Here is an 8,340-nt window from a genome sequence, read left to right on the forward strand (position 1 = left end):
TCTCCTGGGCCTAGAGGTTCCTTTCCCCCATCTCACTCTACTCCCACATTGGAAGGACATCCAGCCCCTCCACTCCTTCCTCTGCCTGTGTGAGTCCTGAGACCTGTTTCTGCTCCAAGCCTTTTCACATCTGCCACCAGTGTAATTCTGAACAGAAAAACAAGCTTTACAAAACTCATTATTTTCCTCCACATTTCCTGTGTCCTTCCCTCTTCCCTGGCTTACAAATTTTTGAGGGTCCCTCCTCCATTCCACATACTCTCCAAAGTCAAAGTTTAATCAAAGTTTCAGTTTCTTCCCCCCAAATGCACATATACACACAATTTTATGGGTCAGGTAATATATCTTAAAGGAATCTCTAAAACATAATAGATTTGGAGTCACCAATTAAGGTTACACTAGTTAGGGTACACTGTTAAGGATGGACAAAAGGATTTGAACTCCTCCATCCTAAATAAAACAAACCTGAAAATAAAGAATTTACCAAATTAAATTTTTGTCCACCTTAGAAATCAAGTACAACCATGGAGGAGATGAATCAGCTCCAAATGAAAAGGCAACCCAAGTGAGTGCATTGTGGAGTCCTGGAAGATGTTTCTAAGCTTTTTTTTCAGGACAAACATGCCCACTGTTCCTGACCACAGTGAAAGAGGCAGGGCTTTGTCCCAGTGGGTTAAACCTTAAATCTCTATACAGTTTATTATTATCAGCAAATGTATCTTTATTTAAGCTGTGATCTTGCATTGTGTGTATCCTTTTCCCTGTCTCTGAGCTCCTTGAGAGCAAAGTCTTTAGTTTTCTCATCTTCTACATCCAGAGACTGATCCCAAGAGATGAACAGTAGACAGTTTGTATTGAGCTCTGAGCCATCGGCATCCATAATACTGCATGTGCTATGGTATCCTGAGGTCCTGTCCTCTGCACTGCCATCTGTTCCCCACTGTGCTGGTGGCTCTGAAGCCACTCCAGCCTACCTAACTGGTCCAGACCTCTGAGAGCCACAGGTCCATGTCTTTCCTGGCATCCAGATGCCTCTTGTCCTTCCTTATAGCTACTTGTTCATTTTTTCTGCTGTCTCTGTACCTCCCAGGCCACACTTGTGACTCAGGACATGCTTGTCTCACTCAGAACACAGGGTCTTCCCCTGTTTTCAGCATTCCCTCCACCAAGGCACCACCATGCTCAGCAGCATCTATGTAAAACAAGAGTTCCCCTTCCTGAAGTGGGGGCGTGGGGTGGGGGGTGCTTTCTGTGATTCTCTTTCATCTCCAATTCTTTCAGAAGTTTCAGTCTTGCCCATGAGGACTTTTCTCTCATCCCTGAACATCAAAAAGCTGTTTACAAAGTTCTCAGTGCTGCCTGCGTGCTAATGTTACTAAATGGTCTCATTCTCATTCCGATTGTTGGGAAACAAATGCCCCATTGTCCCCTTTGCCCACATTAACGGTTGCAATCTACTTGGCTGTGCCTCAGCCTCCCCAGAGACCAAGCGCCTGTTTCACACCACAATTAAAACGTATCACATTCTCAGCTTTGTCATCTGGATCATTTCATATGACGAGGAAGGTACGCCCTCAGAATTGTTCTCCTTCTAAATTGCTATAAAATTATGAATTATGGCAACTACAGTCAAACTTCAAATTATTCAGATGCTCTAGGGAAGCATGACCAAATTTTGAATGAGTGAGGAGAGGTTACAAAAAAGAAAAAAAAAAGAAAGGAACCAGCTATATTTCAGGGAATCACATTTCTGTTACAGGACAATCAATCTCACCATGCAAGCAGACCACACAAGGAACCCACCTTGTAGTAAGTTAGGAAGAACCCAGAAAATCAGCTCCCTTTATAGAGCAAGATGTGAACATTCGACAGTGAGTGTCCTCTCCCATGTGCCCATGTGAGATGCTGGGTGTAAATCCCATCTCTGTCAGAGCAGTGATTTTTCAGAGGCCAGTTTAAATGCAGGTTATTATCTCTCATGTGAGATAACTAAAATTTGCCAAATCTTAACCAGAGCATTTCCTCTTTCTTCCTTCCCCATATCTCACCGGATGTGATAGTGGCACATGCCTATGATCCCAGCTACTTGGGAGGCTGAAGAAGGAGGATCACTTGAGCTCAGGGTATCATAGCCAGGCTGGGCAACAATAACAAGACCCCCATCTCTTAGAAACTAAACCAAAACTAACAACAAAAATAAAATTCTTTCTTCAAAAACAAGAAGGGCTAGCCAATATAAGGAGCCAATACAAGCCCAAGAAATTATATAGTTTCAAAAGTTTGTCTTCAAAATATTTACACTGTTAAATGTTAAGCCAGGCTCCCCAATTAGAGAAAATCACTGTGATGCAAACAAGATGGATTCTGGCTGCCAAGAGGCACAAGAGGAAACTGAAGGTAAGATAACGCATTACAAGCTACAGGTAAGCAGAGGGCCAGCCAGCCCACATCTCTCTTAGTTCTTTAGGCATTTAATCAACTGTAAAAGCTGGTGCCAGCTGCCTCCATTCCCAGTGGCCTCTCTATTATCACTAAAATAATAATGACAAATTGGGAAAGGCACAGAGGACAAGCGAATGTGAAGCCAAGTGTTGAAGATGGCAACAGGAGGTGACAGCCAGCAGCCCTCAAAACACCAGGAGGAGCCGGGTTGGCCTTGGGGGCCTCTTCCACCAGGAAGGAAAGCCAGCTTGTTGTATTCAGAGACCACCAAAAAGCAGGTCTGAGACAAGGAAGCCTGCAGGACTGTGCAGACGTCAACCCCAGAGCTGCATCAGCCATAAAGCAACCTTGCCTCATTTCTGTTTGAGAAAGAGCAAGCCCTGGAATTACAGAGGAGGGACTTTAGGTGAGACAAAAACAGGGTTTTCCATGCTAGACTTACTTCAACAGTCTGGCTCACTGTAGAGGTGGCCCCTGAAATGAATATCTAGACTCCAGCTTTTGGAACTGCCAACCTGCCCCCTGACTTTGGTTTGTACACTCTCTCTAGCAGCCAAATTCCTGAATCCTCTTTTGTCTCAGGAACTCATAGGTTCAGGTAGAGCCTGATTTATTATCCTGCAGAAAATGATCCCAAAGATTAACAAATAAAAAGATAAGCCCAACGAGCATCTGGACCCTAGAGCTCTAGCTTCTTAGGTCCCAAATACCTAATTTATAACATCATTATTTCATTCACTATTCTCTAAGTTTCCATCTTGCTGGATCCCTCCCTGCAACTCTTCACCCAGATGATTCTTGTTCGGCCTTTATTTCTTCAGAGATTACTCGATCCACCACCCTTCTTCTCTGTTACATTAGATGCCCCATCAGGCACTCTGTTTTACTTTCCTGATATTTATTTCTTCCTTCCACAAATATTTATTGAGCATCCACTAGTAATAGGCACAGAGCTAGGCAGTAAGAATTTAGTTATGATCAAGAAAGGAACAATTCACCCTTTTGTGGCTGTCAGCCAGCCGGGAGAGAAGCCATGAAGGCCTTAGTCACACTTAGAGAGTACAAGGTAGCAGGTGCTGCCTGCCCACTCCCAAATGTCACACCCCACCTCTCTACCAGATGCAAATCTTTACACCCAATCATGCTGTCATTAAGTCCCACTTCTGGTATTTTGTGTCTCAGCTAAAGAAGATGAAGAAGGTTTGGGGAAAATTGTTCACTGCGGGCAGGTGTGTGAGAAGTACTCCCTGTGGGCAAAGAACTCCAGCATCTGACAGCACTATGATTCCCACAGCAACACCCACAACATGGACCGGTAATACCACAACCTGATCACTGTGCAAACTATCACCCAGTGTTACCAAGACATGGGCACGCAAACACCCACCTGGGCCCACTCCATCCAGATCATGAAGGTGGAGGAGATCACAGCCAGCAAGTGCCACCAGCCAGCAGTCAAGCAGTTCCATGACTCCAAAATCAAGTTCCCCCTGCCCCATCAGGTGCTGCACAAGCCACGCTTCACCACTAAGAGGCCCAACACCTTCTTCTAGGTTCCAGGACCCAGAGATCTGTCCAAGTAAACTCCTTGGGAACACTTGTTGGAAAAAGGAAAAAAGAGAGGAGGGGAATAATGCATGCCTTCTTGGAACTTACCATCTAGAGGGGGTAATATCAAATGTTTATTACAACACAGATAGTTCCAACTTTTAATACTTCAACTTATAATGTTTCAACTTTACAACTGGTACAAAAGCAATATGCAGTCAGCAGAAACCATATCTCAAGTTTTTATTTTTTTTCTGGGGCTAGTGATATTCAGTATTCTCTTGAGATGTTGAGCAGTGGCAGCCACATGAGCTATTTAACACTTTATTATAAAATAAGGCACCTCCCAGGCACCCCTGTGATTCAGACCTGCTTTTCTCACTCAGCCAACAAGAACACCAGATCTTCCATTGCTTCTCTCATTCCCTCTACCAACGGCACCATCATGCACAGCAGCATCTGTGAAACAATGGTTCCCCTGCCTGAAGTGGGGGTGTGGGAGGGGGGCTTTCTGTGATTCTCTTTCCTTTCCAGTTATTTCAGAAGTTTCAGTCTTGCCCGTGAGGACTGTCAGATGATTTTGTCCACCTGTGGGCTAACATAAGTGTTCCATGCATGTTTAAGGTAGGTGAGGCTAAGTTACAATGTTTGGTTAAATTAAATGTATTAAATGCATTTTTGACTTATGATGGCCACCATTAAAAAGGATGGAACTCCCATCCTAAGTCAAAGAGCATCTGTTTTTGATATTCAAATGCTACAAAGAAGAAATTCGTAGAGCTCTGAGGAAATAGCGTACATAAAGAATTTGAGGTGATATAATAGTTGCACTACCAAAAAATTACAAAAATACCTATACTTTCCTACCCTGTCTCCTCCTGACAATACACATTAGGAGTCAGGGACCCATATATGCAGCTCACACCACAGGGCAGGACATCAGGCCCCACCTGGGGGGCACAGATAGGGAAGGGGCCTAAAGCCACATAGCCATCCTTAGCTCAGAAGGGGACCCTGAACCTTGGCTTACCCTACCATCCTCTCCACCCAGAAACAATTCGTTTCTCATAATTAATCCATTTGACAAGTGAGAAAACGATTTTCAAAGTAAACAAAATCAATCAAAATGGTGCTAACTTCTCTTACTAATGTCCTCCATCAATCATGGATGACTCAAGCTGCTTAAACGGAAAGACTGGAGGAGCAAACAGAATGAAACTTTAAACTGTTCTCCCAACTCTGTAATATTAAGGTGTTGGATTGATTTGTCATTAAAAAGAGATCTACAGATACTTTATATGCCTGGAAGGAAGGAAAAAATCAATGTTAAACCACGTAATTGGAAAGAGAAGAGGAAGTAGAAGGGGCTAAATTCCTTATTGATTCAGGGGGAAAAAAATGCAATAAAAAAAGAGTCAAAAAACTTCATTTAATGCCTCACTTAATGCTGCATGGGATAGGGCAAAAAACACCAGAAAGATGTACATGGCAGAAGCTTTAACTCATCAGAGCCCACGTTAATGCAGGTGACCCTGCAAGGAAAGTTTGATAGCCTCAAGGGCAGGATCTGAACTGTTTGCAGCAAGCTCAGAATTCACAAAGGTAGAATGGGAGATGGAATAAACAGGCAATAAGTGAAATACTCCAGGGAAACAAGATAAAACAGCCAGAACCTTCAGGTGCTTGCCTACATATTATCCATGAATAAAATTTTGCCAAACTAAAAATAAAGGTAGATTCATTAGGATAGCTATAATTTAAAAGATGGTCAACAAAAGGTGTTAGCAGGGATGTGGAGAAATTAAAATCTTCATATGTTGTTGGTGGGGATGTAGAATGGTGCAACCACTTTGGAAAACAGTTTGGCAGTTCCTCAAAAGCTAAACAGAATTCCCCTATGATGCCAGCAGTTCCACTCCTAGATGTATATCCAGGAGAACTGCAAACATGTCCACACAAAACTTGTACATGACTGTTCATAGCAGCATTATGCACAACAGTCAAAAAATAGAAGCAATCCTAATGTCCACCAACAGATGGATAGATACACAATACATGGTACATGTGTATAATGTAACATTCAGCTATAGAAAGAAATGACACATGGACACATGCAACAACATGGATGAACTGTGAAAATAGTATGACACAAAAGACCACATAATGAATGATTCCATTCACATGCAATTTCCATAACAGGCGAATCCATAGACACACACAGGAGGGATAGAGAGAGTGACCCCTCACGGGGTGATGAACATGTTCTGGGATTAGACAGTGCTAGATTTTTAACAACTTTGTGAATGTACTAAAAATCACGGGATCATATGCTCTAACAAAGTGAATTTTATGATATGAGTTATATCTCAATAAAAAGAAAATAAATACATAATGCATATGGTAGGAGGTTGTTAATCTACTTGACAGATTCATTTGCTAATCATCTTAAATACAAACAATATAGTAATCACAAGGACTGGGGTTGTGGCTCAGCAGTAGAGCGCTCACCTAGCACATGCAAGGCCCTGGTTAGATCCTCAGCACCACATGAAAATAAATTTAAAAAATAAAGGTATTGTGTCCAAATACAACTAAAATATATAAAATCACAAGCTGTCTACTAAATAAAGCATGCCCAGTTTAGCAATACCTTCTTGGGAAGAATTGTGTCTTCCCACCCCCCAAATTCATATGTTGAAGTTCCCAAGTACCTCAGCATATGAATGTATTTGAAGGCAGGGCTTTTAATAAAGAGGTTATTAAGGTAGAATGAGGTCATACAAGTGGACCCTAAGCCAATATGACTAGAGCCCTTCCTTATATGAATAGGAGATTTGGACACAGACAAGCACAGAGAAGTCTACAAGTTAGTGAAAGAGGACTTAGAAGAAGCAACCCTGCCAACACCTTGATCTTGGACTTTCAACCTCTAGAATTATTAGAAAATAAATTTCTGTTGTTTAACCACCGGATCTGGGGCACTTTGTTATGGCAGCCCTAAAAAACTAATACAGGTGTTAATGTCTTAAACTTAGTATCTTATTCTCTCTCTAAGTATCTAGTATCTTATTCTCTCATCTGTCTGCTGAAGTATATGATCCTGAACTAGCAAAAACCTGAATGCAACATTTAACTCTAAGGCGCACCACCCCCACTCCCCCACCCCCCCACCTCACCCCCCCACCCCCGCGCAAAAAAAAAAAAAAAAGGGAAAACTGAAATTCTTTTTTAAGAATTAAAATAAATCTGGCAAGGTATGGTGGCACACACCTGTAATCCCAGTGGCTCAGGAGGTGAGGCAGGAGAATGTGAATTCAAAACCAGTCTCAGCAAAAGCAAGGCACTAAGCAATTCAGTGAGACCCTGTCCCTAAATAAAATATAAAATAGGGCTGGGGATGTGGCTCAGTGGTTGAGTGCCCTGAGTTCAATCCCTGGTACGCCCACCCACCCACCCCCCAAAAAACATTAAAATAAATCTTTAGGAAGCAGTTTATAAATTCCACTGAGGCATAGAAAGTGAACACTGGAAATAAGGCTGCCCAGAATTCTGCAAATGTAATAGCTTCAGGCTACTTTGCACAACAACTTTGAGGAAAGGAATTTTGTGGAATTTCAACCACTGAGATAACTCAAGGGAGGATTGTTTGCCTCAGTAGAGAGGTTTAAAATCCAAAGATACATAAATAATAGCTTAATAAGAAATCAAACTTGGAATTCTTGTCCCCCAGGCACTTCTAGGGGAGAAATGCCTCCAAGGAAGGGGTAATGAGTAGGGTAAAGAAACAGCTCTATGCTTCTTTTGAAAATCCCACCATCCACCTCACTTATAGTGGACCAGACATAAAGTACCCAGCACATATTCCCAGATGCACTGGGTTTTTTTAAGTGTTTTTAAATATTTTTTTAGTTGTTGATGAACCTTTATTTTATTTATTTATATGCGGTGCTAAGAATCAAACCCAGCACATGCTAGGCAAGCGCTCTATCACTACAACTGAGCTACAACTCCAGCCCCACCAGATGCACTGTTTAATGACAAACACCAAAATGTTTTTGTCTGTATTAAGGAATATTACTATCCTCAAACATATTTATTGGCCTCAGTACAAATAATTAGTCTTAAAACAATCAAAGAGATTTAAAATATCTTGTTAAATCTTTGTTTATCTGAAAAAGTAGAAAACTTTAAAATTTTACTCTATTTAGCAGCATGATTCATAATAGCCAAGATGGAAATAACCCCAATGTCCATCAATGGATGAATAGATAAGTGGATTAATTGTAGTACATATATACACATGGAAAGAAATAAAAACCTGATACCTATACAACTTGGAAGAACCTCAGA

General features: G+C 41.7%; 1 pseudogene; it reads left to right on the forward strand.

The window, feature by feature from the left end:
• Positions 1 to 3,475: 3,475 nt before the first annotated feature.
• On the forward strand, positions 3,476 to 3,995 carry LOC114095651 (large ribosomal subunit protein eL20 pseudogene; annotated as a pseudogene).
• The last annotated feature ends 4,345 nt before the right edge of the window (positions 3,996 to 8,340 follow it).

This window comes from Marmota flaviventris, chromosome 18 (assembly GCF_047511675.1).
Source record: "Marmota flaviventris isolate mMarFla1 chromosome 18, mMarFla1.hap1, whole genome shotgun sequence".
Lineage (NCBI taxonomy): Eukaryota > Metazoa > Chordata > Mammalia > Rodentia > Sciuridae > Marmota > Marmota flaviventris.